Raw genomic sequence first — 24116 nt, 5'->3', positions numbered from 1 at the left:
AAAACAATACCACCATCCATTTACAAAAACATACTGCATAAATGGGACGAAACACCTCTTGGTATAACGTGTGTCTCAGAAAGGTCTCTCTCTTGAAGAAACTGAAACACGTCCAGTTGCCTACGATACAGCACTTAGAACTCTGAGTATAATGGAAAATAATTCAACAATGCCACAAAGAACAGCATCCAAACTATGTGTGAAGTAAAACAAATGTCTCTCTAGAGACCAAATTAGGGCTTTTAAAGCCTTTGTTAAGCCTGTTGTATCAGGCTGCAACTGAGCATCCTGGTGGAGGGCCATTACATAACACACATTTATTCAAATTATTCACTGTAAGATGATTTTAAAACAACTTGTTGACAGCATTCTGAATCTCTGGAGAGAATATGTTTTGCAGATGTAGCTGGGCCAACACATCCCCATACCTGAATGACTGAATAGATCAATTATGTGACCTACACAAGGTATAACATGATTCCCAAAACAACATGAACATTGCAGCAAACCAGTGACAGCCAAACATGAACTTTGTTGTACAGTTACGTCAGAGTTTTGTGAGGCTAAGGCACTAAGACTATTTGGTTAGGTTTCGGAAAACACAGTAGTTTGGGTTAAAATAACTACTTTACTTATGTATCTTCAGTTATGAATGAAGTTACGTTACATGTAAGTAACTGATGTGGAAGACCTGCACTGGGCATGCTCAGGGAAAGACAGTTCAGTGTTTAAACTGCTTTGACATTTTAACAAGCTGACTAACAGGTCAGCATCATCTAAATTTGTTGGAGTAGTGTTAATTTCTATCAACCAAAACTATGAAGAAATATCTTCAACAGCAAGGATGAAAAGACTACACCAGCATCATTAAACACATTAAAATTTAGTCGACCAAAGCTTGACCAAAATAAAAAAACAGGATGAGGTTGACTATATGATACAAACTAGCAAGGAAACACAAGGATTTGACAAGGATTAAAAATACATTAATAAATAGCTGACAAAACAGACACAGCAATAGGGCTCTACAAGTGTCAGGCTTTAGCAATACAGACAATACTTGTTAGCATAATAAACTCATTGCTAATTTTGGTCTCGTCATGGGGTGTGTTTGTAATAATAGAAAGATAAACATATTGTCAGCAATGTCCCCTAATAAGGGACATTCAATATCAAGCAGTATGATCTGAACGAGCTCACAACAGTGCTAGTAAGTAGCCCTAATCTCTGCAGACAGCCACACAGAGGCAGATAGTACGGTGGTAAATAGATAAAACAGGACAGAGCTACTCTATTAGAGCAGAGGACACCGCTCTGATTTAATTTGTCATCCAGAGAAAACACAGAGCCAGCCATCATCCCAGGAGCCTGCTTCTGTTCCACTGTGTATGTGTGTGTCAGTCTCTCTTTATATCTCCCTCTGTACCCATCGCCATTACTTAATGATACACACACGCAAGCACACACTGAAAGTCTCATGCTGTTTTACACAACCCCACGTTTACAAGTTTAGAAATATTCCTGTATGTTTTTTTCTTCCGGCTCAGTTATGCATTCCAAAAAACATATTTGTTTATAGTTGTGGGCGGGAGGCTGCCAAGTGTTGTTCTTGCACTACCAACTTCTGCAAATGGTTCAGGTCACCTGCAGAGTGGTACAGATATGTAGAGGAAGTACATGTTTGTTTTTATGCCGTCTCTTAGCAGAAACAGACCCTGATTCCAAAAAGCTGTGACGCTGTGTAAAACATAAATAATACAGAATGCGATCGTCTGCCAATCCTAGTTTTACCTCATCAGCTTCATTGGTTTTTATGAATATAGGCCTATTCTATAACATTTTGGGACAAGGGAAAGTTGTGGATTGCTCAAAAAACACCTGTTTGAACATTGCACAGGTAAACAGGCCATTTCCTCTCACAGCATGTGAGTGAGGAAGCTCAAAAAGTCGTATAAATTATCACTTCACTGCTTACTGAATGACCGAACCTTTCGAGGATGAACCTTTCATAACCAATCATGATGCTATCACCTGTGTTCCAGGTTGCAAGTCGTATAAACGTAGGGAAACTTCCTGATTTTTATCAATTCACCGCTTCCTGATTGATCAGCAACTGAAAAGACAATGAACAGCGAAAATCCAGAGGGACATCGGGCCATATTTCGAGGTAAAACAACATATTCGATAACCCGTTAGCTCCCATTATGCATCAGTTAACGTTAGCATTCAACCACTTCTTCTCTAACATTACTGTTTTATACTATTACATGATAGGATAGGAAAGGCATAAACTAGTTTTAAAATATCATGTACATCTTGGACAAACGGTCAGTAAAACTGTTTTTATTCATGTTTAAATCCACGACAATCATTTTGTACTGCCTGGTGCACAAGGACGCGCTGTATCACAGACAAATGAACAAACACATAAGAAGTGAGCTCTGATAGAGGCGCACCTCCTAATCACATGTAATTTTTCAATCAAAAATGGAATCATGGAGACTCATTACAAATGGCTGCATTCCAAAATCCTTTCCCTCCTTAACCCACTGACTCTCATTTTTCTTGGTCTGAGGTGTCTCATGCAACAGCAGCAGGCAGACAGCATCAATCCCCCCACCTCCTCCACCTCCTCCTCCTTCCATCAGCTCATGTACGACTGTGAGATGAACACCCCTCCCCAACCTTTGGCTTCTCTTGATCTCTCTGTTGTCACTTTGTCCAGCAGAGACACTGCTGTGCTCAAGCGCTCAACCCTGAATGCATTTGCATTAACACACACACACACACACACACACACACACACACACACACACACACACACACACACACACACACACACACATACATACTATACCTTGCAAGTCAGCCATGTTGGAAATGTGTGTTTGCTTTTGAAAACAATCTGTAGGTGCTGTCTACCTGGGAGGTGGGCTGTCGTGTTACATTTTCCTCCACAGTGTACCTCAGTCAAGCTCTGAAATTCGGTGAGAAAACATGCACTCCTCAGTTTCGTATATTATATACACACATACACACATCACCACACACAGGTGTACATACACGGAGATGTAGCCCCAGCTTGCCATTTATCTGTGTGTGACTCTGGAGGGGAGGATTTAAGTGGGCACGAATGATCATGTCCATGGGAGCACTGAAGAGAAAAATAGGATGTGTGCACAACACACACACACACATACACACTCTCACAACTCTTACCCATCCCCATCCTCTCTGAAATAGGCCCACCAAGCTTGGCTGCCTGAGTTAAGCTCCTTTTAGTCTGTGCTGTAACTCCAATGCACTTACAAGTGACCCAGTTGGCCCAGAGCGCCCCCCTACAGATGTGACGGTTGTTGCTCCACCTCAGCAGCCCGTGGAGGTGTTCCCACCCCTAAATATCGCCAGGTAAATAATCTGTAATTTGACTTGGAAATAAGACGTCTCTCCCCTCTAAATGAAGATAAATGATGTGAGGTATTAAGGCGAAATCTGTTCCATAAATCAACATTAAATAGTGCTCGCTGGTTGTGAGTCTGTTTGCACTTCTCTGGCAGTATCACAGTGTGCCAGGGGTTACACACTCCTCCCACCCCCGCTTGTCATGGCATGTGATGTTTTTCTAATTACTCTGAAAAATGACGGAGCGCGTCTCCATCCGAGTGTGTCGCCGAGTACGCCACCACCGGCTGCCGAGACATACATCACTCTAATTGGCTCAAATGGCTCTAATATATGCCACCATGTTGCCTTCATGGATCAGCAGCGTCGCCTTTTGAAAATCAATACGGGGAACAGCATGCTGGGACAGAAGAGCGCTGCGTTCAATAAGCGGCCCGACGACTTTGGTATTTCGGCGTTAATCTTTTTGCTATCCACCAGTGGTGAGGGCGGTAATTGGCGGTAATTGGAGGAACATTAAGGCCTGAGATAGAGACAGGAAGGGATGAAATATGTCAGGATGTGCAGTGTTTTTTGTGTGTCTGTGTCTGTGTGTGACAGTAAATAGATGGGTATGAATGTTCCCTGTGTCCGGTGGAATATTATTGCAATTATATATATCCTGACACATAACAAGGGCCTGGAAATATGAGAGGACAGAAGGTGGGAGGTCAGTGTTGCAGGGCGCTGATGCTTAATCATTCACATAATGCATAATCTGTCAATGTGTGGGCGATATGGTGAAGGGGACGTGGGAAGTCAGTCACAACTGGGGCTGCTGATGGATCAGTCTATATAATGACAGTAGTAAAAGTAAATTGTGTGCGACATTCACATTTATTTGAATGGCCATGATAACTTATACCTAATAGTTTTTAACAATGGTTTTGCACTACAGCAGACGGCAAACATAGTATCGATCAAAGCAGCCATCAGCAACAGCAAGGAGATAAAGAGGGAGAGAAAGTCCCCAGACTCCCTTATAAAATCGCTCAATTTTGGGACTTACTGAGTAAGGAGAAACTTTATAAACTTTATGAAACACTGTCTATGACCAATTCTTAATCATTTGTTGCTTCTTGTGCTTTCGGCAAATGTTATACATGAAGTTCTTTCTTTCTTTTTGTTAAAAACATCGTGTCCATTTGCCCAACCTAGTTTATCAGTGGAGGGTTTTATATAATGTCTCATTTTAGGGGATGCTGCAGGCCCCTCAGCACCCCTAGTTCCCGCATCCATCATGGTGGCACCTGTGAGCCCCGGTGAATTGGCAAAGTGCATATTGTGCACTATGTGAAAAGTGGAATTTACTGCACTGGTTTAACAAAGGCCATTTAAAAAGTGACATACATTGCCAAAGAGCATCACACATTCACAACAAGAACATTTCTGCACATTCAGAAAATAGTTAAGTATAAAGAAATATGATATGCAGTGAGAAGATTATTAGGATTAATTCAACATGCCAGTGAATTAACAGACATTAAAGGGTCTGCAGGATGTCGGCTGTTGTCGCCACAAAGCACTCAGAGCATCACTACAAAGTAAAACATCCCATTTTTTATGTTTTATAATAAACTGACACTTCTGATCGTGCCGCCGATTTGCAGGTGTTTCATCTTCATCAAAATGATAACTTCAAAAGGGACATCAAAGTCATCATTTCATAATAGATAGTAACAGCCCTGAAAGGTTGCAGAAATGAACTGAAAAATCCCAGTGATCCTCGGTGATTCAGTCCCTTTAATGTCCAGTCAGTTTGTTTTATTGTGCTCGAGACTACAGATAGAAAGAGCTCCGCCACTTTTTGAGTTCATTTCCCCATTTACAATCAATTCGTCCATGGTTTTAAGTTCGCTTGGCTTTTATCAGAATTTGAGATTTAGAGCGTGCAACGTAATAAACACACCACGTTATACGGCGCATGTCTATTCTTTGACTCACATCCTCATGTTCCAAATCTGGAGCTGATGGATGGTTGGGATGAGCAGGACCGCAATCCTGCATAAAATTGGTACAGTATGTTATCATACATACAACATGTGGTATTAAACTGTCTTGGAAACCTCCAGTCTACATTTCCTCTCCAGTAAAACAGACTCAGTCAGAGATGAATTCCCAGCAGAATGTCCTTGATAAAGCACTACTGGGGGGGGGGGGTCTCTTCTTGGTTCCTTGAACTGCGTTCTCTATCTATATAGTCTATCTGAGATTAAAAGACAGGCAGGAAAAAACAAACTATATTGCCCACCAGGAGACATAGATCACTGTCGCCTCGGTGGAAATGGAAGGTGGCCTTGCTGTGTGCACATTTTGCCAGAAAATATTCCCCCTTCCTCTTTCTCTCCATCTCTCCCGTTGTCTTTCTGTCTTCCTCTCCCTTATCTAGATATCCTGTGATAAAGCGGCTGAGATTTCAGCTTGTGTCGTTGGTCTTCATTTGGTGCCATGAAATGGTTCAAGGAACAATAAACATGAAGCCATGTACCATTGTGGTGCAAAAACCTTTGCCGCACTGGGATTCTGACCATGCCTAAAATATAAAACCCAGCCTTGGGTTTTTGCTACCTTATCACACCATTACAGCTGTTGGTGCTCAAAGAGGCTCAGCAGCTTTCCTCTGTTTGTGTGTATGTTTGTGTGTGTGTGTGCATGGTTGGGTAGAGCGTTTCACGGAGCAAGACAGAAAGGAGGAGTGAGGTAGGAGAAATAGAGGGTGAGGAATGGAAAAAACACAAAAGAATGATTCTGAAACTCGGGAGCTACGTTGTACCACTGCTCTTTGCTTGTCATCAATCTTTAGGTCAGTTTATGTCATTTTACATTTACATATTTGTTCTGAATTATCTGTATGGGTACCTTTACAAAAATGGAAATTGAAGGCTATTAAAAACACTGGCCTTGCTTGTTGACTTATATTATAGAAGCGGACTGATATATCAGTCAGCTGATAATATGAACCGATTTCGGCTGGAGAAACCCGTATCGGAGTATATTAGAAATATTTTCTAATAATATTATAATATACATCCTGCAGACCCTATAATTAGAAATATTTTCTAATATACCATACCATACCATATATCATGTACGTACCTTTTTCCATTGTTGTTTCAGTGTCTGAGAACACATTTGAGGGATCCTTGAGAAGAAATATGTGTTCATGTAAATATTCTGTGTTTAAGCACATCGGCCAATATATTAAAGGTGCCTTACGTAGTTTTGGGGAAGAAGTTTTAATCAGAAGAGAAAGATCTTCATTGACTGATTTTTTTTTATGCCTAAACAAACTAAATAAACAAACTCTCTTTGTTTTCATGACTGAATAAACTGACTAAACAAACTGACCTTAAAGGACGAAACAATTTCATACTGTTTTACTTTGTTTATATGTGGCAGACCCTGCCAACTTTCTAGCCTCAAACAGTGTTCTGGGGACCTTATTTTCCTCTGAGAACAGCTTGTTTATTCAGTTATAGAAAAAGATATTCTCCAAAACTACACAGTGCCCCTTTAATGTTGAAATAATGTTGATATTGTTTCCTGTTTTATTTTGTAAGGTTCATACTCATGTTGTGTCATGTTGTCTTACTTCCTGTCTTGTCTTGCTTTGCCCCCCTTGTGATTGTCCTGATTAGTTTCACCTGTCCCTGATTAGCCTTCTGTGTATTTAGTCCATGTGTTTTCCGCTCTTTGTGTTGTCAGTTTGTCTGTGTTGGCTCCTCGTGTTCAGCTGAGTTCCTGCTTGTGTCCCCCACACTCTATCTATTACACTTTTTTATTTATATATATCAGCTCGTGTTGTTTTTCCATTGTTTGTCTGGCTGGAGTCTGCATTTGGGTCCTTTTTTGCTGCTACCATAACAGAATTATTGCAAGTGCAGCATGTGTCTCAGCAGTGAAGGACCCAGGTGGCGCAAAGAATCATGCAGTCAGTCTCAAGGCTGCCTGTCTGGCTTCTGTGTCCCCTGCCCTAAGCCCCCACCCTCTATTCCTGGATCTCAGCATAAACACTGCTGTGTGTGTGGGACGCTGGTTGTAAACAGTGGGAATAGGAGAGTGATCCATGAAGTGCCCCAGCCAAGCCTTGTATGAGCTTCCATGCCTGTGGATAGACCCCATGGTAGTGCTTGTCATGTCCAACTTTTGCTGAGGCAATCAAACATACAGTATGTATTCAGATATAGTGATAAGTGTTTGCGTACATGCATGCTGCATGAGGATCGTCTGAAGACATCTTCATGCAACATGGCAGTGCATTAAATGAATATAGTCTGTGCTGGCCGTGATAATAAATACATAAAATAAAAGAAGCCATAAAGACTGTGGGCTACATATGGGATTTTGCACTGTTGGCCGCAGCCTATGTAAGCTTGATTTAATACTTGGAGTCAGGAGCAGCACAGAGCTGATGACTGCTCAGTGGTGTGTGCGTGTGTGTGGGGAGAGCCATCCAGGCACACTTAATAGAGTGCCTGTTATGGTAGCCATGTTACATTTGGGCCTTGAGGTAAACAAACCAGGACCCAGGGGAGGACAAATGGCTCGAGACATGTAAACATGCGCATACAAAGGCTGGGGGAGATTCAGATTGGGTCTAGAAATGCACACACATGCAAACATAACGTATGCATGCTTTATTACATCAAATACAACCATGCATCAGTGCATATAATGCAATTGTTGCTACCACTACAAATACCATTACTGTCCGTTCATTTTGATGCGTTCTTGCCTTGGAAAGACCATTAGCGGTGACAGTCTCTATCCTGATAGAAGTAAATCACTGCTGACAGCCAGTGTCATCTCCCACAAAAACAGTAATCACAGTCAGTCAGACTGTATGTCTGTCCTGTGTTTAATATCTCTGTCACTCATATTAAAAGGACACATCCTTGGTGTGTCTTCCTTCTCATAAAGTCAACAAATACAAGCTTACTTAACTCACTGAAGACAGCAACTAAGGACTAAGGAAAATGACTGTCTTGCTGCTGCAGGACGCCCCCTAAATGTTCTTGAGCCTTTAACTGATAAGTATGAATAGTTTTTTTTTATCTTCCCTCGAATAAAGGCCCTGACTGTTACAGTAGAAGCCCAATTACCTCGATAGCTCTGACCCTGTCTGAACCTTGAGAAATAATTCCTGCTCTTAATACTCATCAATCACCTCTGCTGAACATTTAACTGATAACATTACAGACACAACATAACCCATCCTGTTCCTTGGGTATTATCCCAGCCCATTTCCTAGAGGAGGTAATTCAGCATGTCCGTGCATTTATTTTACCCGTAATTAACTTTTCTCTCTTGACCGGCTCCATTGTTCAGCCTCTTCTCAAAAACACACCAGAGTCCTTCAACTATTAGAACTTTGGGCCACCAGGAGAGTATTATTCACTTTTATTAGTCAGTATGAAATAGCTTTCTCCCTTTCAATATTAAGAGGTGTCATGAGTACAATTTTTACAGTCATGTAGAACAAAACAGCTTTATGTGTTTGGGGATGTTTAGGGTGTTTTTTTCTGTTGTGCAATTGTTATTTGGGTTTTCTAAGCTTAACTTTCTTTCTTAGCCTTCTCAATATAGCTAGTGGCTATTGATTGATACCATTTTTAAGTTGATTTTGTGATGTACTGGAAGCCGTGAAGGGAGGCAGGAACTGGGGTGATATGTGACAACCTAGCTGCTGCATTTTGGACTAATTGGTAGACGTGCTATTGAGGACTGAGTAATGCCTGTGAAGAGGGAGTTACAGTAGTCTAAACAAGAACAGATTAAGGTGTGTACTAGAAGTTTTATGTGCTTGGATGTAAGTATAGGTTTTTGATGTTTCTCAACAAAAAGAAGCAGGACTGAACGAGTTTTGTAATGTGAGGCTCAAAGTTCAAACGCTGGGCAAACAGAATATCAACATTCTTCAAGGAGGTCTTGATATTGTTGTCGAGGGGACGACATAATGACTGACCTTACTAAAACAATCAGGGCCGATCACAAGGAACTCAGTTTAGTCAGAACTGAGTTGCAGGAACTTTTGAGACATCCAATTTATAACAGAGGCTAGACCATCATGAAAGGTGCCCAGGTTGTTACAGTTATTTCATTTGATTATTTAAACGCAAAGTACAGCGGTGTATCATCAGCATAGTAATGGTAAGAGGTATCACAGCGGATATAAGGACAATAAGATTGGGCCCAGTATTGACCCTTGAGGGACGAAGAGAACAGAGAAAGACATGTAGTTCTTGATATAAACATTGAAGTATCTGTCAGACAGGTATGAAGTGAATCACTTTAGCACAGTCGATGAGATGCCAACCTACTTCAATAATCTATTAATTAAAATGGCATGATCAGTAGTGTCAAAGGCAGCTGATAAGTCTGGTAAAACTGTGGATGTTTGCCAGATACATGCCCAGCAGTGATGTGAGAGTTAACCTGCCTGCTCCCTTCGATGGTGATGAACGCTAGAGCTTTTCATCTGGGTGAGACAGGTGGAGGTTGCTATCAGAGCCAAAATGGGAAGTGGCGGTGACTACGATGGAGAACTGTTGAGGGTTCTCCCACAGCCTGACTGATACAATCAAAAACCAAGCCTTGTTTGCATTTTGCTCTGGTTGGAATACCTTGTTTTTTTCATGCATGCTCAGCTTGGCATTCCAGCCTTTTACCGTTGCGTTGCAGTGGTGACAAATAAGATAAAACATGAACAAGAGCTTTTGTGTGCATGTCTGGGAAGATCCCAACACAAAACAAGTAAACAAACAGACCAACGGCACAAATAAGGGAAAAAAGAGAACAACTGTAGGGAGCTCTATGGGCTGTGTAATGAGTCAGCAGATGATGCCAAGGCTTCTGCTAGAGGCCTGCAGGACTGATAGTCTGGGTACCTACCAACAATGTCCTAAAATTCTCCGTCTGAACCGAAGCCAATGAAAACAAGGTCACTGCTTTGTCCCCAACCCGCACAAACTTTCTAAATGATCTCGCTGTGTTTACTAAGCTGCCAGATAAGAATAGAGAGCGGCCTTTACAGGGCCACACACTGTTATAGTTCCAAACTGACAACGGAGCCATTCATTGCTTAAAAGGGCTAAAATCTGAGACATGAAACAACTAAACAACAGCTCACTCACGTAAACGGGGGGTTAATTGGGGGCAGAGTTGTTAGAATCCTTTCACACTCCAGTCTTAAACACACAGGAAAAGGCCATTCGTTTTATTGAATAAAGAGGATGACCACTTAAGAGTTTACAGAATTTTTCTAAAGAAACAGACAAAAGATCATTATTTAAAAAATGAACATGCCAAATAGTTCATTCATTTTGAGTTCATCTGACATCCTGGACTCTTTGCAGATTTTGACCTTAACTGCCTTCCTACACAACAGTGAATCAAGCTGGAATGTAAATCGACTGTCTGACTCCCCTCTAAACACAGAGTAGGCAAAGAAACAGAAACGACTCACAGCAACAACAATGAGACACTTGCTGGCTTGTGGTCAAGTTTTACTAGCTCTGTCCACAACAATACACACCAGAAGTCTCATAAACAGAATCCTAGTCGTATGTTAGCCATCAGGACAGCATCACCGGTCCATTTAAGGCGAGGTTACACATGGTGGAGCTATAGGTATTTTCTCTGGTTATTGTTTGGCACCTTCTCTGATGCCTACATAAAGTTATGCTCTGCTGTAGATCCTATAAATAATAACAGTGTTGTTGACAGTTGCATCTTAAGATTTATTTCAGCTGAACTTTTCAACTTGAACATCTGCCTTCGGCTCAAATAAGCCTATGATCCCGGCGGTTTGAGCACACTAGTAATCTGCAACAGATAGGCGTTTGTGGGGAAGCGACACTAAAAGCTTTGGACAAGAGGAGGTCAGGCAAAGGGGTTATCTGCGTAATGTTTTTAGGATGTGAGTGGAGGGGCTGGCCCACAGCCCTGACCCCAAACATCTCCACCGCCCGCGCAAAACAAGCAAACAACGTCAAACACGTCGTTCTGAGTCTCAGCAGAGTCTGTTAGAGTTCAAAGTTCTGCAGCAACTTTTAGTTTCACGGAAGAAACGGAGATGTCTTTTGAAATTCCTTTCTTTAGAAATATACAAAAACTGAAAATCTGAGAGGTTGCATGAAAGCACTCATCCGCACACGGATACAAACACTTGACAGGTGAGCTGAGCAAAAAATGAAAATAATAATCTGGAACACTTAGAGCAGCCCTCGAGGAAATCCAGTCATTAAAGTGACAGCACACCGAAAGAGTGTGAAAGTTTTATTCGTGTGCTTGTCGACACCTTATTTATATCTCCTTTTTAGGGATTTTAAAAATGAGAGTTAATAAGGGAACTCGCAACACTTTTGGCTCCAGTTTCAGTGGTATTATAAATGCTATATCACATAACCACTGACCTGGGTTCAGATGAGGATAAGCATATGAAGAACCAGAACCCTGCTCATACTGTCAACAGAAGTTATGTTAATCACCATCAGGTTGTCATAATGGATCAAAACACTGGGGCAAGGAACTTTTGTTGACCAGACAGAGCTCCTTTTCAGAGTTCAGTGTCATTTCATGCATCTAAAAATATATATATATATATTTAAATCACTGCTGTCTCTGGAAAACCCCAAACTCCCACTGGAGATTTATGTTTCTATGTTTTTTATTTACAGCCCTAAGTTAAGAGGGTGAAGTTCATGACCTTCAGGCCCATGAGACCCATCCAAAACACATGTTGAAATTGGAAAAACACATCGCCATAAATCTAAATTCTTGGTTCCCCAAAGCATTTCATCCAAGAGACTCTTCTGACATCAGCAAAAGTGAACACACAGTGATCAGAAATTATCTGCTTAATAAACTCCAGGCCTCAGGAAGTATTAATATGGAAAATTGCTCCTCTCCTCCACATGATCCAGTTATACAAACCGATAAGAAAAAGGGGCCTGCCTGTCAGTGTGTGTGCTTTACAGCAGCTATAAAGAGTAGAGGGAAAGAGGAGGAGGCTAACTAATGGTGGCTGACCTAATCCAGGGTCTGTTCTACTCTAATTAAAACCTGCAATCCATTCATTTGCTCCCATAAGGACTCTGCGGAAAACAACAGACGGAGGCCTGATTCAAATGAATGGAGGAATTAAACACAGAAACAAAGGCCACAGCCGAAGATAATTGCAGAGGAAAAGGCAGCTCGATTGAAAGTGACATCACCAACATAAACAGCCTTCGCAGATGAAAGCACATCCTGAATCGGACTCCTCATACTTAGAGAAGAAATAGAAGTCAATGTGATTACACTACAGTGGGTCAACATAATGCAAGCATGGCTTGTTAGCAATTGCTGAAGTGAACTGCAGTGCTGGGAGTAATTGCTGTTACTTGCTCATGCTATGTCACCAAATGAGAACAGTTGAAGCAGTTGCATCAGAGTCGGTTGTGCTCAGTTGAACTTAACAGTCACTGGCAACTGCAATGTCCTCAGGCTAGGACTCGTGCACTGTGTGTGTCTGCTTGATATGATTAGGGTAAATGTATATATAATATGTAGTCCATGAGTGCTTAATATAAAAACACTAGCCTTGCTGGTGTGTGATTAATGACGGGTTGGTGAACAGACAAAACTCAAAATGAATCACGGAGACACTGGACTTGCATGTTTTTGTCATGCTGGTAATGTGCTGCTCGCTTGTTGCATCATAAGATCGGATCAAACATAATAATGCCCGTGGCGACTCTGGGTGGTAGCAGTAGCAGTAACAGCATATTAAAACAACTAGGTGCATAGAAAATATATTGTACTTGTTAAGTAGATGCAGATATCATGCTGCTTTAACTAGCATTTTCCACTCATTACCTATTAATGTACACATTTACCCGATTTGTTTTATTCTAAATGCAAAATATACATTGTGTTCTGAATCATGTAAATGTATGCAGTGAACAGTGTGCATTTACTGTAAAGAACTGAAAAGCCAAAACCATGAAATTAGACCATAATGAGTTTATTCGAAACACTCTTGCTTTGACATCACCAGTTTAAACTGCAGGGAAGACGCTGCACGGACAGTGTCTTTGTTAAAGTCAATTGAGCAGTACGTTTGCTTTACAGGTGCAGGTAGCATACTGTATGTATAGAATATCCTTACTGAGACAGGTGTGTTTGCTAGGTGTGCCATTATCATAGCTGATAACCACCTGCTGGATGTACACATAAAGAAGGGTGACAAAAGCACGGGTGCTAATGTCTATTTAGAGTGTCAGGGTCTCACCTTTATAGCTCCCGTACATTTCCCCCACACACAAAGTCACACATACACATCTCACCTGACAATGTTAAGATGAAGCCTCATTTATTAAAGCGTACAAAAAGTTTATGTAATTATATTCTGACCTTGTATCAAGGAACATTTTCGATATCCAAGCACATGAGGAGGGTTCATCCTCGCTGGAGCGGCGCAGGGTTCGAGTACGTCCTGGGGCCCTTTTGCTGCATGTCATCCCTCCTCTCTCTCATCCTGTTTCCTGTCCCTTATCAGCTGCTCTGTCTAATAAATAATTATATTATATTACATTTATTAGATTATATTTGTTTTTATATAAATATCATTATATTATGAACATTTTTGGCACTTTACATTGCCATCAGACAGCCACTGAAAGTCCAACCCAAACAGCTGCAGTGGGCAGCATACAGACGCTGTATGGTTGAGGTAATGTACTGCCAAAGGAAAGGGCTGTCTGACAGCAATGTAAAGCACTAAAAATGTTCAAAATATAGCACTTAAATTAATATATATATATATATATATATATATATATATTTTAGGTGGGCCTTCTTTTACGTGGCTGTCGGTGCTGCTGTTTAGCAGTACAATGCTCTGCTTCCCTGTCGATGCTACGAGCAGCTCCTCCACATGGGGGGGAGCTGACGGTCATCTACTGCAGGTAATATGCTGACTAGGGATAAGTACCTCATACAACCCTACATCAAAAGACCTGAACAATCACTTTTAAAAAAAATGAAACCCATTTTGCTTTTTATGTGTTAAGTATCAGTAGTTGTATGAATAGTTGCTACAGCGTGGAGGTAGTGAGGCACAGGTGCTATTAAGATAGTGAGACAGGGAACAGAGAGAGGAGAAGATATCGGGTGTGTTCAGCTGTCTCTTTGTTTCTAATGCATTGTATGGATGGCTGAGCATTTTGGCTCAGGAGCCTCTAAGTGCCAACTGATACTGTCCCCCAAGTGGACGGGGCTGCCTGCATATATATACGTACAAAGAAGAGACTGGCGGAGGAGATCCGGCTGGTTTCAGCTGTGAGGATTGAAATACAAATGCAACAGCAAATGATGCGTGCATGCAGATCTACTGTAATTGTTATGACATCTGGCAGCACATTTATAGACTAAAACAATACCATTAAACAGCGTGTGTGCCGAGCGACATGTACTATAGTTACAGGTCAAAATGTATTTATGTAGCCGTCTGGAGACATGTGTTCTTTGCACCATGTAATGCAGCTGAGGAATGGCTATGTAACAGAAGGAGGGAGGGTCACTGAATCTGTATGACATTTGATTTCAGGTTTTGTCCATCAGTGTTGGTTCATTCTTAGCGTGATTATTTTTTGGTGTGGGTGTGTGCAAACCATAATGTGTTTTCTGAGGTACGTATTCGTTTGTACTTAAGCCTATTGAACACTTTGAACAATTATTTTTTTGTTTCTCTAAAGCTCTCGGTTCTCTGCCGAGGTGTGTGTGTGGGTTTGGATTTGAACAGTTTCTGTGCCTACTGTAGCTGCCTGGCATGTAAAGATTATATTGTAGAGATCCATGATTCAGAGCCATCTTTGAGCCTCATTGTCCTTTTCGAAAGCTTGTGGAAGCTCGCTGACATGGAAGGATGGTACTTTTATTATCTAAAAAACTCCAACACGCCACTTCCCGATCTTTTCAGTTAACGATATGATATGTAACATTTCTGCATTACAATGTCTAAAAATGACCAGACCTTTGTTATACATTTTGTTGAGGTGTACTCAAAATATCCCAAATGTTTCCATTGAAACACAGAGCAATCCGCAATTCTGTTCAAGGTAATGGTCACATTTGGTCGCTGTAACTTCCGGGAGAGAGTCAGAATGAGGACGAAGTTGGCTAAGAGACTATAACGTAACATGAATACAACTTTAAGACACTTGCTTAACTGTAAGCACTTCTGCCTGCATCACCTAGATGGATTTTCATCAGACGATATTCACGCGGCTGCCTTTTTCCTTTAATGTCACACTCAGGGTGGGAAGCTCAAATGCTGGGATAATGTTATATTTCTAGATTGTAGGTCGTATACATGTAGGGAATCTGACAAATCGTTATAATGTTACCACTTCCCAATTGATCAGCAGCGGATAAGATGATAGATCGGCCATATTTCAGGGAAAAACAACAAAGCTCATACTTGCAATCTGGAACACAGTAGTAAAATGTTTAGCTTCCCTACCTGAGCATGATGTTAGATGAAAATGGCGGTCTTGTGAATGTGGTCTCTTTGGTTTTGTTTTGATTGAGAGACCCCAGCGGCAGAAATTACATACTATGCATTTAAATAATTGACCCAACTTTGTGTTAAGACTCCATTAAAATCCGTTAAATCCATTTTTGCCCTCATTAATTGTCCATTTTATATTCCCGGGGGCTCTATCATTGAATTTTGCATACGAGTTCAAATTTACGGTAGTCTTTTCACAAGTCCAGGGTGGTCTTTTCGGACCACTTCACAGGAACATCGGCAAGGTGTCACCGTTTTCCCTGACACCGTCTGTCCTTCCAAGGTGACATCTGACAGCTGTCGTATTACAGCTCATCTTGTCACCCCCCGCTCCCTAAGAGCTTCCTAGATCGCCTTTCCCTGGACACCTCACATGACAAATGCTCGCAAAAAGCTTTATGCGCCCTCTGAGTCACACCCACGCTATTTGCTTTCACTCTTTCCAGAGCTCAGCCACCATACCCGTTCTCTCGCTATCTCTCTGTCATCTCATTTGTCTCTCAGTCCCTTTTCTATCCTCCTGTTGTCTTTCCACTTTTTAACCCCCCCTCTAACATCTCCTCTCATTCTCAAGCTTGAGCTCTTTATCCCCATTATCCTACCTGTCATTATTCTCTCTTGCGTCCTTGAAATCCCCAAGTCAGGGAAATGTTCATCTTGAAAGCATAAACTGCTGACTGGACGGGATCCTGATAGCAATAGAACGGGTGCCAACTAGTTTGTGTGGTTCAAGGATGACAGAGATGTAGAGGTGCGTCCATGCTCAGCACTTACGAGAAACATGCAAAGACATCAAGTTTAAACAAACAGCGTCAAAAGTACCAAGGTTATTATAAATCAGCCGATGCAGAGTCTTTATTCTCTCTGTCATTTATATTTGGAAAGACTAAATGTATTATCATGCTCACAGCTTAAGAACATAAATGGTGGAAGGGGTTTTTCTGCCTGTTAGCATTTTGCTACGCTGAAAACAAAAGTCTATCCTGAGCTCGGATATCAGATTTTTGCCTTGTACATATCCCCAGCCTGCATGTCTCGAGCTCAGCAGCTGCAGTGTTTGGATGAACTCTTGATCTGAATGTGTAAAACTTCAGTCCCCTTAACACAAGAAAAGGCCCAGAGTAGCTGAGGTGAGAATTCAAAACGGAAAACCAATAATGTCTGTGGGCAAGGTGCTTTTCCCTTAAGCACATATCCAACCGACAATCCTGAAAAACCATATAAAAGCTGACATGGACAAGGGAAAGGATTTAATGATTTCCTGTCAAATGAGATTCCCAAAAAGCAGAGAGGAAAGTTTATCTATTGTTTGATTTTTTTAGACACTTAATTGTGTACTTCAAAATCGGAAGAGTCTTCAAAGTTTGGCTACAGCCACCATGGAAAACATGTCTAACACCTACAGTGAAAAACCTGCATTAACACCACTTATGTAACTGTACAGTGTGCTGTTACAGCTCTATTATAGCATCAAATGTGCAAAAATCACGTCAGTCGGAGGTGCTCCTCTTCGCACGTCAGCTCTGATGTAAGTCGATGTGTGTGTGTGTGTGTGTTGCACACATGTCTAAATGTGTTACAGAAAGCTAAATTAAGATTTTATCAAGCACGTATTTTCCGAGGCAGATGTCACAGCAAAGTAAATGTGAACTCAGACTGCGAAATGACACATTTTTGACACCAAGGTGATGCTTGCTCCCTAAAGCTGTCGACAGAGAACGTTAATTTATTTATTTATGGACTTGCAATTTGGCGTATTCATGGTTAAGTTGGTATAAGTTGTTTGGGTTTTTGGTTTAGTTAGTTCCTGTTTTATTTTGTGTTTTGCAGTGACATTTCACTTCCTGTCTTTGTCTCTTTCGCCTGCCTATCATTTGTTAATCATCCCCATGTATTTAAGCCTGTTTTCCCCTCACTTTTTGTCTGTTTGATCCTGTGTCCTCTGCGTCTCCTGTGTTCCTGTGCCTGCTCCCGGTCCTTGCGTGTCCTCTGTGTCCCTGCTTTTACTCCCCGTGGCTTCTGGTTTGACCTCAGTATTTGTATATCTCTTTGGTTGTTTCCTTGGACTTCCCTTTGCCTGCCTTGGTTACTTGCATTTTGGATTTTGGACACCAGTTGATCATTAATTATCATTGTTATTTTACCTTCCTGCCTTTGTGTGTCTTGCTTTAGTCCTTTTTTGCAAACCATAACATGAGATATATTGTGCAAGCCTCACAGACAAGCTTGCACAGGCTGCTGAAACCAGCAGTAAAAAAAAGGATACTGCTAAAAGCTATCACACTGAGATTTCTCGCTGGATATGACCTTATACCATCTATTATAAATTGGATTTGGTCTATGCACTAGCTCTTGGACAGAATACTTATTGTCAACATAAATTTGCATCTAAATGCATACAGTTTTGATGCATGCCTCATGCTGGCTTGTGTGAGACACAAGCCAGCATTCTTAATACGGTGCATAATTTTCCCCATGACATGTTTTGACCATCCATCCAAGGAGCATAATTGTATATTGTACGTATCTTAAGCCACAGACAAAGGCGCCAATAAATCAGAATAGCGAGAAAAGCAAATTGGGGAGATTAGACTGTAGGCATATCTCGTTGAGATCTTTTTTCTTTATCCCTATTGTCCAGGAAGGATTATCACAATATGTTTCTCCTGACAGTATAGCGAGACATAAAACAAAAGCAGACGCAGAAATATAATTAAGGCTTAACTGCATTTGACCCCAGTGCAAGCTTCCAATGGAATTAGCTGGGTTAAGAATTCTCTGGTGGTGTGAGGGGAGAGGCGGGATTATTTTCATTTCTAGGTGCTCAGTCTACGACTACAGCTACAACATTTAAAGTCATATTATGCTTTAAATGTCCACACCAAAGGGAGTTGCTCTCTCCCACAGAAAACACTGCTCCTGAACTGCCTGAACCGCCTGGTCTGGAGTGAAGCTTTTACTTCCGTAACTTATGTGCGTCATTATGTAACTGGCATTATATAAATATATATATTTATTTATCATAAAATATATACACTCAAGTCAGTCAGCAAGCATACAGTTGCTACTGCTGTAGCACTGTTATTTTAGATCATACTTGCTTTGCATGACCCACCCTACTCTGCCTCTGATTGGCTACATCCTCCCTGTTAAGTAATGTGCATGTGCAGCTCTAACCAAAGATTGAAAGAGAGTTCAAGATGTCCTCGTAGCTAAAACCGAGCATTCAAGACACAATGTTAAAAAGGATGCTGCAGCAATGCACCGTATGAGAAAAATGACCTCTTTAAACTTTATACAGCTCTGGTCTGCAAGAGTACAAACCAGTTAGCTAAGAGGCTCATCCAACAGCAGCCAAAACTCAATCAAAACCAGACTAGATACTTAGGCTTGGAGTTTATTTCAGAACAAATCAATGTCTACTTTTACTTCCAGGTCTTCAAAAAAGGTCCTGAGTACTGAACTCCCTCTGGGTCAACTGTCAATAGAGAGATGCCAGGAATGTCATCATACCCACCAATCCTTATCCATATTTGAGGGAGTGTTTATATATCAGACACAAGCCTGGTGTCTTGGACAGTTACTACTGAAAACAAACAGCGGGTTTGGCAGTGTGGCACAAGATCTGCTGACAACAGAAATGGTTGGTTTTGTGGTTGCATCCTCAGCCGTACAGTTGTACCGAGACTCAGAGTCTACATCTAAATCGCTGCTGTTAACACGAAGAGACCTGAAATAGCTTGAGGATATGCGACAATCAGTGAACCCTGGATCGGTTCAACTGGTATTGTAAGTGAATGGAGCCACAAAGAAGAAGAGTCTGCAAACATAATGGTAGTGGGGTACAACAAGCACACAGAGCCAGTGATGCTGGAGAAAGAAGAGAGATAAGTGTTTCTAAAAGAGCAAATTAGATCAACGGAGTGGTTTGGGAAAAAATGAAAGGCATGGATTGACATAAGGGAAGCGCCAGGGTTCTTACATCTCCTCTCCTCGTAATTACAGCCTGTTTTTCTTGCACATGGTATCAGCTTTGACCTCTTTAAAAAAGTTTCAAGGGAGACGCTGTGTTTGACACAGTTACCCGTGCACAACTCCACTCAAACAAAGGAAGGAGTTCGATAGAGAGGAGACAAAACAACTGTTGAGGCTGCCAATAATTTGGTCCTCCAGAGTAGGAAGATAGTTAAATGTACATCAGTGTGTAACTGCTGCCCTCCGGCTACCTGGCAGCTGTCTTCTTTAAACAAAAACCTTTACTGAAATCTAAGACAGGGTTTTTTCTGGTCCATTAATCCAATTAAAGTAATTTATTTCGACATAAACTGTTGTAAAAGCGTATATTTTAACAATTGCTAAGCCTATAGAGTCTATTTAATCTGTAGAGTGTATATAACTGCTATATCCATAATTACCATCATTATCATTCTGAAAAATTCATAATTACCATCAATTATTATCAGTGCTGACAACATTCAACTTCCTTATCCTTCTTGTGTTGACAATATTTCAATGCATCTTATCTCTACGGACCAAATAATGCAATTATCTACAAGTTACCTCGTATTAACCTTTGAATGACCTGATGGGATCTGTTGTTTTCAAGCATTAGAACATGTTGTACCCAAACTGCCCTATTTTCGGTTCATGGTTTATAAGCTCCTCATTAGCTAAAAAAGGCTACTATACAAACTAATTATATGACTTATAATTAACTGTAATACTTGGGGAAAAAGCGGAGCATAACTGTTGCGAAACCACACGCCGCCTGTTACAAAACGGCATAATCTAAATTGCATTTTCCCTTATTTCGCTTAATTATTTAAATCCTCGCTGGTTCACACTGAGAATCCATCTGCACAAATTATAGCAGGTATAAACAAGCTGCAAGAAAGAAAAACCCACCTCAAACTATCCATCCCACTTGCCTCCTCATCCCTGACGACAGCCATTTCCCATTCTCATAAATGCTTCCTAAATGGATCATGCAAATCAGGCTGTGAATTAGCGGGAGGGATCATGATGATGTGTTATCCATCTGTGGCATTGCACGTCCCTGATAACACGTCTCTAATTGACGATCACTGTCATTGTACCGCATTTGAAAATGAGGTTCAGTGTGGCCCCAGCCGCATAAATTAAGACGCGTGCCGTTACCTAATTGCTCTGATTAGCATTAGCTCTGAGGAAAAAGCAGTGATGCTAATCATGGTGGATACAATCTGCACTGACTGGACTCAGCCAGATGCATGTAAATATCAACCGGAGTGGGAAAAATACAGCAAAAACATGTTCCCGTACTGCTAAATCGGTCCGGTATCCCTTTAAATGACGATTCCACCTTATCTCACAATTTACACCCGATGCTAACGTTAAACATCACACTACCTGGACAGCTGTCACCCCATGATGACAAGGTATGTGCACAGGCTTCAAATCACCACAATCACTGATAAAACCATTGAAAATACTGTCACACTCATCATCCTAAGAGACGACCATGATTAGCATGTAGTCACGCCGCCGCATGGTGGTTCTCTCTAATCCCATATCTCAAAGCTGCTCATTCTGATACCCATCAGAGATGTTGAGACAGATGAGTGATGTGCTGTGTCACTGCAAGTGAAGGCAGACAGCGAAGGGTGGCAATTATGGTTTATACGTCTGAAGGAGCTGCACTTAAACTCCGCAGGAATACAGGGAATCAGAGAGAGAGAGGGAGGAGAAAAACATTTTAGTAAACAGAGAAGATAAAAGTCCAGCAGAAGACTGGAATTAGAGAATTATATGTTAGGCCAGATAACATATTACAAATTTAAATCAAAATATGTTGATGGTGGGCTGCAGTGATTTAAGTTTTATTTTTTATTCTAGTAATCACTTCAAGCAAACTCCTGCTCACTGTCTAACTTGCAAAAAAACATTTATTTGCAACACAACACTGTGTATTTTTGCAAGTAAGACAGTGTAGGAGTTTGCCTGCAACTTTTGGTCTCCTTGCCCTTCGCCTACGCACCTGGCTCATGAAACGTGCAAAGTATATCTGTTTTGTGGTCTATAAAATGTCAAGAAAAAAAAAAAAATGTCCGCAGTTTGGTCTTCAAATTGCTTGTTTTGCCTTACGCTCAATCCAAAAATGTTCTGTTTACCGTTGTACCATTGTAAATTTGCAGTTTTGATAATCAATGTCATGCTTCAATAATCGTGTTTGTTTTCTTTTTTTTTGAAGATACACTACCTGGTCCACAAATCCTGCAGAACTGTCTAAAGCTTTTTTTTTTCCTCTTTTTTTCCAAGCAACATCAAGACTGCCTTTCAAGCAGGGACTGTTTTGGAAGGAAAATTATTGATGTTAACATTATTTTGCAATTCTTCCACCGTGTAATGGATGCTGTTACCAAGAATAGTATGAAGCAGTTAATTTAATTACATTTTGGAACTTACATAGTGAAACAAGTGATGAATAACACATGTGAAGTTGGAAACCCTGATGATATATTGACAACAATGTGTTGGCTTACAGAAGTGACTATAATTATAGGTAATTCCACTTGTGATGTTCTAACTAGAGCCTGAGCAGATCAAATGTGACTGTTTGACATGCCTCAGCATATCAGAAGGAACGGATAATTACAATGTTTTTTGATTATGAACCACGTAAATTAGTTTCTACAATCTGACTTTCATATGAATTGACAAGATTGATGAATTGTTTACCTCTTGCATTATGTGACAAAGACATACAACATAAACCTATAGCCAGGAAGCTCACCATTAGTGAATCACTGGCTGTGGGAAAAGCAGACACAGCGATATCATGAGCGGCGTATATATGTGACTCTATTGGGACCATTGTTAATACATGACTCTCTTATGGATGGTGTGAATTCATGCGTGCCGTCAGTAATTGATTCAGTGTCTCTCCTTTGGTGCAGAATACAGACATCAGGAAGTGCTGATAAGGCACTAAGGCAGGCAGCCATGTGAATCCGGGTGAGAGTGGCACGCGAGGGAAGGGGTTTCTCCATACTTAAAGCCTCAGATTGACGGATTGCCACTTTAACCACTTAGGCAGACTGGGGGTTGGAGCAATCCAGCTAGCATAGCAGGCTAATGAAGTGCAGAAAGGATATTAAATGACAGGGGATTGTGAAAGTGCTGGCGGTGGCAACATGGGAGGCGGGAGGAGACCCTCGCCGCCAGGGAATTCAAAACCACCACCACAGGTCAGGCATTGTGCCACGCAGGGAGGTGTAAAGTCAGGTGTGAAATCAAATGGAGGCACCTGCAAGTAGTTAACATGAAGAACAAAAGCCACCGTGAACAGATGTAGAGGGAGGTCAACGCCACTAATCCTTATTTATGGTTTGGTTTTGTAACAGATTACTCATGATATGCAGTGAAAATGTGTTTTTATGCCAAATTCAACTAAACTGAGGGATTGCCCAGAACCACTCAATACCAGTAAATCATAAATTGGCATAATGGAGGATCACTTACCCTGTGAGGCAGCTGGATTTGTGAGATCACGCGAGAATCCATTGTGGGGCATTAGCTCATTATACTGTTACAGTGTTGTCTTCTCCTGGTTTCAAAGGCTGCCTTACAGTTAAGTGATGTCAATTTCTGAACTTACCACACTGCTCTACTTGTTCTAATACATTTATTCCTTTAGTCATTATATCCACATCATAAATCTCAATGTGTTCATGTTTTTGAAAGTACCAGTAGTCATCCCTAGAACAGTGTTGCAGTATAGCGATATAGCGAGGTATGCAAGGCTTTTGAGCATGTTTCAAAGTAGAGATAAAAATCATGTGTCATGATATAGCCTAACAATGTGGCAGTATTATGTTAAGGTCATATCACCCAGTTCCACCAGGTTCCAGGTTATGTGCTTGTGGAAGAACCACAGTGATTCGGGCCAATCAGCACCCTTTGAGGAACTACCGGCAGCTGCGGCAGGCCTGTGGTTCAGGTATGACAACAGTAAGAGAAGAGACTGTTTGTTTGTTTGAATACAACAATGGCTTTTCCCAAAGTGGTTAGCATAGATGCTGCTAGCATCTGTTCTATCAGAAGAGATTATTTCTTCATTCAAAGAGCAAACAACAGCACTGAG

Source organism: Pagrus major, chromosome 22, assembly GCF_040436345.1.
Source record: "Pagrus major chromosome 22, Pma_NU_1.0".
Classification (NCBI taxonomy): domain Eukaryota; kingdom Metazoa; phylum Chordata; class Actinopteri; order Spariformes; family Sparidae; genus Pagrus; species Pagrus major.
Note: the sequence above shows the minus strand (reverse complement) of the source record.